The sequence below is a fragment of the Phaethon aethereus genome (assembly GCF_964289735.1).
Source record: "Phaethon aethereus genome assembly, chromosome: 10".
NCBI classification, from domain to species: Eukaryota; Metazoa; Chordata; class Aves; order Phaethontiformes; family Phaethontidae; genus Phaethon; species Phaethon aethereus.
The window spans coordinates 14495222-14507192 of NC_138586.1; positions in this window are offsets into that span (position 1 = coordinate 14495222).

An 11971-nucleotide genomic window follows, 5' to 3' on the forward strand; every position below is an offset into this window, starting at 1 on the left:
GTAAGATATTATTTTTAATGACACTGTAATTTTGGAGCAGAACATAAAACCTAGTTCTGCCTAGGGCAGTCTCATGGAAACTTTTATGTTGTAACTGGAAACAAGGCTTGGGTCACACTCCACACAGGACTTTCTCCTCAGTAAGGTTCAGATGTTCATGTAGCCCTGTGTTACAGACTTCTGCATCCTGCCTTCCTCATCTTTCCATAAGGATCACAGATCAACAGGACTGAATTCGATTTTACTTTGGGGAGTTACTGAGACAGTTCATCGAAGGGCCTGCAGGCTACAGTCATGCGTTCAAAACCATACACCTCACAGATCAGCCAGAGTGACTGGCCCGGTGGCTTTTTCCCCAAATCATTAAGGAGATAGTGAGTAGTGGTGGCAGCAGGGGTTCGTGCCACGTCTCCCAGTCCGAAGGTCACAATTTCTGCCCCCCAGACTGATTCCCACTAGCAAGGCACTGTGGCTCACGGCAGCATCAGCGGAGTGGGACGTGCTGCTGTTGACCAGCGTGGATGAAGCTGAGTAGTTAGTGTTTCTAATTGCTATTTGTGCTGCTTTAGTGTAATAAAACTGGGAACTGAGAAATGTGTTTGCTACTACTTTGACCTTTATATGCAAATCTTCCTTGAGGGTCAGATGTATGCGAGAGGAAAAATTATGCCAGTGTAACTTAAAAATTATACGATGACATTTGTTAGCTCATCTGCACATGGAAGTCTATTATTGCCTGTTAATTAATGGAAGTAACATAATTGTTTCTTTTTTAGAGTGCTGCTGTTTATCAAAACATGTTTGTAATGGTTACACTGCCTGGTGTAATGCTGCTTAAAATATTAGGTTGCCTGGCCTGATGCTGCTTGTTCTTAAATATTCCCATGATAATTTCTTTGTATTAGTTGGCAGCAGATTTAAAAAATGAAAATATAAACTGCACTTTTGCTGTCACAGAACTCGAGAGGTGTTTGCGGTGTTATACAAATATACCCAAGCCCCATTCCTGCAACTGTTCCAAATGCTCGTCTGCTGATACAGAGGACAAGATCTCCCTTCAGCTGGGATGGGCAGGAAACGTGGTCAGAAAAATGGGAATGATACAGGAATCAGGGCTTTGGGCTTCCGCTTCTTGGCTTTCCTGTTTGCTGATAGATCAACAGGCCAGCATAATTAACTAATCCAGCCCGCACAGAAGTTGTATCTATTTGGCACCATGCATGCGCGTGTCAGGAATCCCAGACGGCCGCTGATGGAGCGGGAGCGCCTGCGTGGCGCGGCATGCGCTGTGCAACGGCTGAGCCGGCTCCCAAACGCAGCCCGGCTGTGGTTGCGTCGCACTCGTCCCCACGTTGATCAGCAAAGTAATTAACGGGCTGTGTGCCCGAAGAGATGTCTCTGCCGCTGACTCCCCAACCTTAGTTCATGTCTCCCCATGCAGAGCTTGCTCTGTGCTGTAGTTGTACTTACAAGGTGAAGTAATTCCTGCCTCAAACGGTTAGTTTCTTTGAACTTCTGCGGAAGAGACCCGCTCTTTACTCAAAGGCTTCAGAGGTCAGAAAAGGTGTTGTGCCAGTTGCCTTCAAACATACTTTTGCTCCTTGTGACACTAAACATAAAATAATTAAATTCCAGCTTAACTGGAGTCAGCGGCAAAACTCTCATTTACTTATAACCAATGGTGCCAACGCCCAGATTATTTTAGTTTATGGTGATACTGATGTTGTTACAGATCGGAAGCCAGGAGCGATGGACCTGCCCTGTTTCTGATGGATTATATCCCTCCTGTGAAGGGCTTGTTGTTACCAGAGGAACAAAAGTGCTTCTCTTTCAAACATGCTTTACCCGGGGGGGACTAAAAATATTTTTCCCCACTTGACAATTGACAGTTTGTTACTTCCTTAACAGTGAGCCGTTCGCATAGATACGGCCTTGCTAACAAAGTGAAAGAGCTCTAGTAATCGCTTGCAAGCGAAAATGACTCCACTAGAGTTCAGTTGCCTTTGTTCCAGCCATCAAAATGCAGATGCTACCTCATTCATACGTAAATTGTTTCGATAGTTTCATTATTTTTCCTTAGTTGAGTTTATTAAAAGTACATTTGGCCACCTTGCTCCGACGTACTTGTGTTATGACCTGCGTAAGGAGAGGTCGGTCTCCTGCCACCCATCGCTTACGCGGGGACGGCTCTCTTTGGGTCTCTGACCACAACACGGCAGTCATCCACAGGCTGGCTGGAAAACACTGCTGACGCACCTGACAAATTTCACCCAAATTTTAGGCAAATGTGGGAAAAATATTCCTTTAAAAAAGGAAATGGTTGCTTTGGATCCTGTTTGAATGCTGCCACTTCTAAGTACCAGTTTTCCTTCATAGGCTGTCACTGAGACCAGAGGTTGTCTTTACATTAGTGTCTTCTGCTTTGTTAGTCTTTAACCTTCATAGTCTTTAACCTTCATATTTTCTCCATTGTTATGTTCCTGGTTTTGTCTAGAGCTTCTCTCCTATTTTCATTTTCTTTGCTGTAGTCCTGACCATTTTGTTAAATGCAGCCAAGCATCTGCCTGCTCCTTGCAGCACCAGCAGTCTCAGGACTGCTTCCCTTGCTGCAGTTTCAGCACACTCATATCACTCTATTTGTGATAGAATCCAAAACGTACAACCCCGTATTTCGTGTGTATGCTTGTAAAGAGAACCGGGTTAATCCAAATCGCGTCAACTTTTACAGACCTCCTTTGCCTTTCATGTCATGCTGGAAACTGAAGTGTTTTCTATTATGTTTCATCTCCTTCGTTTCGTTTTTCCTGACTCATTTACTGATGTCATAGATGACAGTTTGTGTCATTTATTCCCATGGAAATGACTCCTGCACATGCGAGCATGGCATCTGACTCCTCTCTCTTCCCTTCTTGCATAATTCGGGACCTGTCAGAGCTCTACCCCAACGTGCCCATCTGTCTATTCTCTCAGAGTTAACAAGCCTTTTTCTTCTTGCTTCAGGTATATTACACACCCCGATTTATTCATAGATTATGTCTATTAAAATTGTCAAATGCTTTGAAAATTAAATTCTTTCTCTAAATAAAGACCCTGCTTCTAATCTCATTGAAGATGTTCCAACACAGCTGGCCTCTTTTCTAGTACAAATCAAGAGTGACTATACTGAGGTCTGCCTGACCAGAGGGGTGATTGTACCTTCTTGCTTAATTGAAGGTATTTGTGATTTATTATAGCGTAAGAGCTCAGAATCTGCTCCTGGCTTAGTCTGGGAGAGGCAGCACAATGCAGAATTTACTGGAATAAGGCATCCAGACTAAAGTGACCTCTCATGGCATGAAGCAGTCAGCAGGGAGGGGTTGGTTGTTTGCATTTAGAGCAGTGGAACATACAGAAAAACACTTGATGTTAATGATTAGATTTCTCAAAAGGGTAAAATTGGGTGAATGAAAAAAACCTACAGTTCATAAGAGTTGCTACATCAGTCAAGGAGAATTAACAGAGAATTATAAGTATGAAATAGTAGGGCATTAACTGATGTTAGATAACAATAAGCAAAGTAGGGAAAAAAGCTCTAATTCATATCATCGTATTAAGTAAATCAGTAGTGAATTTAGTTTGTTCTGGAGTGTGTTTTCCCCAGAACAATTTTGGGGAAAAAAGAAAAGTAATTTAAGATTTTTTTAATGGTCAGTCTTTCCATTTTTTTCTTTCTTTATTACTAAACCCAAAGCTGATCAAACATTTTGATTTCTGGCCCCTCTTTTCTTTGTCTCAACTATAGAGGAAAAGGAGAAGGAAAGGAAATAAGTCTGGGAAAGGAAATAAGCTAGAATTAAAGACATGAAACAAAAGTAGCCAGCAGGTTGAGGGAGGGGATTCTGTCCCTCTACTCCACTCTGGGGAGACCCCCCCTGCAGTGCTGCATCCAGCTCTGGAGCCCTCAGCACAGGAGAGACATGGACCTGTTGGAGCGGGGCCAGAGGAGGCCACAAAAATGCTCCGAGGGATGGAGCAGCTCTGCTGGGAGGACAGGCTGGGAGAGCTGGGGGGGCTCAGCCTGGAGCAGAGAAGGCTCCGGGGAGACCTTAGTGCAGCTGCCAGGGCTTAAAGGGGGCTTGTAAGAAAGACGGGGACAGGCTTTTTAGCAGGGCCTGTTGCGATAGAACAAGGGGTAATGGTTTTAAACTAAAATAGGGTAGATGTAGACTAGATAGAAGGAAGAAATTTTTCACAATGAGAGCGGTGAAACCCTGGCCCAGGTTGCCCAGAGAGGTGGTAGATGCCCCATCCCAGGCCCCATTCCAGGTCAGGTTGGATGGGGCTCTGAGCAACCTGATCTAGTTGAAGATGACCCTCCTCACTGCAGGGAGGTTGGACTAGATGGCTTTTAAAGATCCCTTCCAACCCAAAGATTCTATGATTCTAAAATACTGTTTTTAAAAAAGTTAAGCTAATATGATTTAATCAAAAAGCCATGTAGTTAGAACAAATTTTTTAAAGTATTGAACTGTCCCTATTCAATGCTGAAAAGGGAAAACAGGCTTGCGCGGTGCCTACAGAAAGAAATGCAACAGGGGCACAAGGATGGTGGTGGTGGTCAGTTCCACTTTCTTGGAGTCCACCACGTTGTCCCCTTGTACAGTTAAACAAGCCAAGCCTTTTATTCTTTCTCAGATGACTCTTCTGTTCTGCTATTCCCATGGATGACTGCAGCCCAACCACGCTCACTTTGCCCAGCCTCTGAGCTGGCTGGGTATGTGCCGGCGCTGGTCTTGCGTGGCTGCGTCCATATGGCACAGCAATCTCTGGTGCTTACTCAAATTCTCAGTGCACTAATGCGCCTTAGGTACAACACACCCATGGCCTGCTGCCCATGAATGCACAGGCTTGCTCCTGTTTGAATCACCTGTCTTGAAAATAGAAGATTAGTGAATAAAAATACAAGTATTAGGACTCAAATGTCTTGTGCCAGTGGCATTAATTCTTCTTTATCTTTACAAGCAATCCGTTGCTTGGTGTATATATACCTTAGTATATATCTGTCTCTTTCATGTCCCTCTTGTGCTGAGGTATGGCTCAGATGCTGAAGTAATTATCTTTGTTTCCAACTGATAAACTCTTAGTTTACAGCCTAAATCTGTTAGTTATTTATAGTTTGTATTATCACATTTCATTATTAGTGATGTGGTTAGTTCAGTCCTCAAAGCCATCCAGCTTCTCCTGTGTGATGTTCTCCAGCTTCTCCTGTGTGATGTTCTAGCCTTTCCTGATGTGGCTGTTGCATCCTGGTTTCGAATCATCAGTTAATTCCCAAAGTAAACGTTTTGTTTTGGCACCATTTAAAAAAAACTCAGAATGAAATTACTCTCAAGATCAGATTTTGCCAACCTCAACAAACAACTTACTTCCAGACCAGGGTTTGGCTTTTTGGCCTAATCCATTTTCATGTCCTCTGCAACCAATTTCATACCAGTTTCACAATTGCTCTGTTCATCTTTTTCTCTGGAGTCTACGTAATTTCCCTGGTGACACGATATTAAATGGTTTAATGAAATCCATGTAAATTAGGACTACAGTGTTTATTTTTTTTTGCCTAGAGAATGGGGTGTTAAAGAACAAACAAACAAAATCCCAAGACACCATGTCAAGACTGTTACAACATACATCTGGGAAACTCATATTGCATTTTATAGCACTTTCCATGTATCTTCATGTCTTTAATTTTTCTTTTAAATCTGTTCTGAAATTTTTCCTGGTTAAGGTCAAACTAAGAGGTTTATAATTGTGTGGATCATTTTCTATCTTTAAATGCAGGCATCACACAGGCCAGTTCTTTTAACTGTTTCAGTCTGATGCTGTTCTTTGTCTTTGGGTGTGTTTTTAATACCTGTTGTTAAGAGTTTTCTTTTCTACCTACTTTTGTCTTAATGGTTTCACAGAATCACTAGGTTGGAAAGGACCTTCAAGATCATCAAGTCCAACCATTAATCCAGCACCACCATGTTCCCTAAACCATGGCCTGAAGTGCCACATCCACATGTTTTTTGAACACTTCCAGAGATGGCGACTCCACCACCTCCCTGGGCAGCCTGTGCCAATGCCTGACCACCCTCTCAGTGAAGAAATTTTTCCTAATATCCAATCTAAACCTCCCCTGGCGCAACTTGAGGCCATTTCCTCTCATCCTATCACTAGTTACTTGGGAGAAGAGGCCAACACCCTCGTCGCCACAACCCCCTTTCAGGTAGTTGTAGAGAGTGATAAGGTCTCCCCTCAGCCTTCTCTTCTCCAGACTAAACAACCCCAGTTCCCTCAGCCGCTCCTCATGAGACTTGTGCTCCAGCCCCCTCACCAGCTTTGTTGCCTTTCTCTGGACACGCTCCAGCACCTCAGCATCCTTCTTGTAGTGAAGGGCCCAAAACTGAACACAGGATTCAAGGTGCGGCCTCACTAGTGCCGAGTACAGGGGCACAATCACTTCCCTACTCCTGCTGGCCACACTATTCCTGATACAGGCCAGGATGCTGTTGGCCTTCTTGGCCACTTGGGCACACTGCTGGCTCATGTTCAGCCGGCTGTCAACCAGCACCCCCAGGTCCCTTTCCGCCAGGCAGCTCTCCAGCCACTCCTCCCCAAGCCTGGAGCATTGCATGGGGTTGTTGTGGCTGAAGTGCAGGACCCGGCACTTGGCCTTATTAAACCTCATACAGTTGACCTCTGCCCATCGATCTAGCCTGTCCAGATCCCTCTGCAGAGCCCTCCTACCCCCCAGCAGATCAACACTCCCACCCAACTTGGTGTCATCTGCAAACTTACTGAGGGAGCACTCGATCCCCTCATCCAGGTCATCTATAAAGATATTGAACAAGACCAGCCCCAGAACCAAGCCCTGAGGAACACTGCTTGTGACTGGCCACCAGCCAGATTTAACGCTGTTCACCACAACTCTCTGGGCTCGGCCATCCAGCCAGTTCCTCACCCAGCGAAGAGTAAACGGCCGCGAGCTGCCAGTTTCTCCAGGAGAATGCTGTGGGAGACGCTGTCAAAGGCTTTACTAAAGTCCAGGTAGACAACATCCACAGCCTTTCCGTCATCCACTAGGCGGGTCACCTGCTCATAGAAGGAGATCAGGTTGGTCAAGCAGGACCTGCCTTTCATGAACCCAATCCCTTGGTTGTCCTGCAGATGCCCTGTGAGCACTCTCAAGACCAACCGCTCCATAATCTTCCCCAGTACAGAGGTCAGGCTGACAGGCCTGTAGTTCCCAGGATCCTCCTTCCGGTCTTTCTTGTAGACGGGCGTCACATTGGCAAGCCTAAAGTAGTAAATAAGTAGTAAGTAAGTTTCCCTTACTACTGATTTACCAAAATATCCAGTTGTGATATATTTAGGTCAGAGAAGTGTTGGCTTTCTGAATTTATACTCTGTCATCCCCTTTCAGGTCCATATGGATTGATTTTTTCCAAGAGAAAAAAAAAAAAGAAAAAAAAAACACTAAAAAGGAAAAAAAAAAACCCCTTGTGCAGTGTTCTTTGGGGGTGTGTGTGTTGGTTGGTTGTTGTTTTGTGGTGTTTTGTTTCTGTGGTTTTTTTAATCTCTAAGGAATTACTTAACTTACCTTTTCTTGGTCTTTGTTCCCTAACATTCCTAGAATCCAATGTATTCTTCATATATTAAATAGCCATGTGAGAGCTTGTAAAACTGGAAGAAGAAGAAAAATAAAGCAGCCAGGTCAGGGTCCCCTTCTCTACTGGGGAAAGCAGTAGAGCATCTCCATAGACCTTAAAGAAGTGCAGTGGTGGGACCAGAGCTTTGGTGTGTAAGAGGCTGCATACTACTGAGAGCTGGGTTTGAATGACTCTGTGAGCATTATCCATACAGTAGTAACATTTGGCTATTCTTGTTATGAATAGCCACATTTTCTATGTAACTGTTCTTATATCAACTGTTATTATGTATGAGATACAGATAAGTCAAGTAACTCATGAATATTTCAATAATCCCTTCTCTGACACTGTACAGGTATGTGAAAACATGCATTTAATTATACAATTTTAGTAAAGACCTGAGTGGTTTGTCAGTTTGCTAGGGACACATTTTATTATGCTTTGCCTTTTGCGTTGCTTTTCCCTGGCTTATATGATGCTGTGATTTTTTTTTAAAGACTCTCAGGCAGCACTGACAGCAGGAGGGGCACTCAGTGGCATATATTAATAATGCACCACCACATTAGGTAGGAGGCCTCTATTAAATATCTTATAATTTAAACTAAATAGCTCTCTGAGCTTTGAATTAGAGGGTTCTGCAAGTTCAGGTGCTTACTGGGAAAATCAGTATACGGGAGAAGCAATTTCAGCTGTGTGAACCCCATGGTGGGCAGCCAAGTCCTGGTAATTGTGGTGGGTTGACCCTTTCTGGACACCAGGTGCCCACCAAAGCTGCTCTATCGCTCCTCTCAGCTGGACAGGGGAGAGAAGATATATCGAAAGGCTCGTGGGTCGAGATAAGGACAGAGAGAGATCAGTCAGCAATTACTGTCACGGGTAAAACAGACTCGACTTGGGGAAATTAGTTTAATTCATTGCCAGTCAAAATCAGAGTAGGGTAATGAGAAAGAAAAACACCTTCCCCCCACCCCTCCCTTCTTCCCAGGCTCAACTTCACTCCCGATTCTCTCCCTCCTCCCCGCCAGTGGCGCAGGGGGATGGGGAATGGGGGTTGTGGTCAGTTCATCACACCTTGTCTCTGCCGCTCCTTCCTCCTCAGGGGGAGGCTCCTCACACTCCTCCCCTGCTCCAGCGTGGGGTCCCTCCCACGGCAGACAGTCCTCCACCAACTTCTCCAACGTGAGTCCTTCCCACGGGCTGCAGTTCTTCACGAGCCGCTCCAGCCTGGGTCCCCCCACGGGTGCCGTCCTTCAGGAACAGGCTGCTCCAGCCCGGGTCCCCCCACAGGTGCTGTCCTTCAGGAACAGGCTGCTCCAGCCTGGGTCCCCCCACGGGTGCCGTCCTTCAGGAACAGGCTGCTCCAGCCTGGGTCCCCCCACGGGTGCCGTCCTTCAGGAACAGGCTGCTCCAGCCTGGCCCCCGCGGGGTCCCAGGTCCTGCCAGCAAACCTGCTCCAGCCGGGGCTCCTCTCTCTCCCCACGGGGCCACAGGCCCTGCCAGGAGCCGGCCCCAGCACGGGCTGCCCACGGGGTCACGGCCTCCTTCGGGCATCCCCCTGCCCCGGCGTGGGGCCCTCCCCGGGTGCGAGTGCAGATCTGCTCCCCCGTGGAGCTCCATGGCCACAGGGGCACAGCCGGCCTCCCCGTGGGCTTCCCCAGGGGCTGCCGGGGACCCTCTGCTCCGGCACCCGGAGCCCCTCCTGCTCCACCTGGGGCTCTGCAGTTGTTCCTCTTGCACATTCTCGCTCCTCTCTCCGGATGCAGTTGCTACGTGCCATCTTTTTTTCTCTTCTTCACTCCGTCACCCCAGAGGCGCTGCCGCCATCGCTGATGGGCTCGGCCTTGGCCAGCGGCGGGTCCGTCTCGGAGCCGGCCGGCACTGGCTCTGCCGGACACGAGGGAAGCTTCTGGCAGCTTCTGACAGAAGCCGCCCCTGCAGCCCCCCACTACCAAAACCTGGCCACGCAAACCCGACGCAGTGACGTACCAGGCTGCACACAGGCATGACGGGTCGAGCTGCCCGAGCCCAGGGTCCATGTGAAAGCGAAGGGGAGATTCTCGCTGGATCACGAGTGGGATGTGGCGCAGGGTGTGCCCCACGTCACTGCGTAATAAATCCCAGTTCCTTCAGTAAGAAATGAGTGATGTTACCAAGCCGGCATGATTTCAGAAGACACAGAGCTGGAACGAAAAGAAAGCTACAAATGCAACATCAAACGATTTTCTGCTTGATTAAGAAATGTGCCTTATTTAGTAATAGATGAGTCACCACGTTCCCCTAAAAATGGGCACAGGTGTTTTATGTAATGGTGTGTGAACGGTCTTGCCATGACTCATGATCTGCCCCGCTGAAGATTCATATTCTTCCGTTCCGGGTTGACTGCTGCTCTCTGTTACTACGTTAAGAATGTCAGGTTCATTTTTAATGAATGTGAGATTTCCCCCAAAACGTAATTTGAAAATAAATCACTTTTGATTATTTTTTTATTTAGATGCATGTATGTATATAGGTGTGCTTTCCTATGGGTGCATACATACTGGTAACTTAGAATTATGAAGATATTCAACCACGCATGGGATAGAGCACTGTGCTGCAAAAACTGCCAAAAGTGGTGGAGTCTTCTGTTTTTTAAACAGGGGTGGCTTTAAAACTTGCAAAAAGTTAGCCACAGAAAGACAGCCTTTGTTTTTGTTGTTTTGTTTTATTTTGTGAGCAAACATTGCAAGTGCGCATTTCCAGACCTTAGTGCTGTAAACAACGAGCTGTCTTACAAAGCATTTAAGAGAGGAGAGAAAAGTTGGTGTTCTTATGAGTAGGAAAGAGTTTAATAGTACTTTACTACAAAAACCCTGAAAAGCTGAGGCTAAAACAGTAAGATAAGATATTACACGCATAAGATATCCCGCCAATGTTACCTTCGCTGTTTACCATGTCGTACAGCTGAATTAAAAAGGAACTGAAGGAACATCAGCCCAGCTGTGGCAGAATGGAGGGGTCTACAGCCACGAGAGCTGCCTCGGGGCATTCTGCAGCCTCTCAAGCCTCTGCGTGCCAGGGAGCAAATACACACGATGCCTATAGCAAGCATTGACTTTTTAATGCTGGTATTGAATGCTTTCAGTTATTTATCAATAAGGATGAAGCAAACCCCAAATTTTAATTCACGATTAGCTCGATGCACAGTGGCAGGTAAAGGTCCCACACAATAATAAGGATCCTAAAATATACCTGCCAAGGAGGCTGAGGGATGCTCACCTGGTCTTCTTACAAAGGTGATTTTCAGCCACTGGGGACATGCTTATTTAGAGAAAGAAAAAAAAAGAAAAAGGGCAGTTTGGAATTATATCTACACATAGAATATATGAACAGCTATGGTGTAATCATTCCAAGAAGTTAGGACAGTATGTGATGAGACTCAGATTTATTCTGCTGTTGTATTTCTGCGTGTCTGAGCCGAGAGAGTAAGTTTATCACTGCAGGGAGTAGCAGAGTATCTACATCTTCTTGTGAGGTTCTCAGGTGCTCTTCCACCAAGGGAAAATAAAAAATAAAGATGCTAGTCTTACTGCCAGAAGATAGATTAAGATTTCTTCTGTGTACTTGTATTGCCTTGAAATGTCTGGAAAAGAAATTAATGCCTTTCTGACTCAGTATGAGGGAAGGTACGGAGAGGGAAATTAATGCTATTTGATTTTGGACAGAACTGTAGTGATTCATTATCATGACCCTACAAAATATCATTACTTGAGCTTGTGTCTGAGAAAATCCATTTTCCTCTTGCTGTGAAAAAACGAAATATTCTTTTTGAGTTTGCACGTAATTAAATAGTTATTTTTCTGTGTTGGAATTAAAAAGCTGTGGTAAAAAGCTGTGTTTGGGGACGTTTCCCTAAGGTTTTAAGCATTTTTTTTTACATTGATTTATATCCAGTACCTGCTGGGAAAAATTCCAGAATTTCTTGCAAAACTGAAGAGGGAGTATCAAATACTTCTTGGAAAGAAAGCCCCTAATCAAAGGGTCAGTAATATGGTCCCAGTTTAAAAGTGGCTCTGGAAGATATTTAAATACTTAAAATTAGGCATAAGCACTCCTCTGGACTGCATCTTCAGTTAATTTTGAAGTCAATATCTGTAGAATAATCATTAGGTTTTGATTTTTCTTGTGCCTCTGAAACGATTGTGAAAACGTGCCTGTGCTGATAGTGCATGTATTGCTGTCAAAAGACAGGAAGATTCTCTGATGCTACCAAGTGACTAAAATGAATTGGGCCTTTCTACAATTGCCACTTTTCAGAATATTCTTGA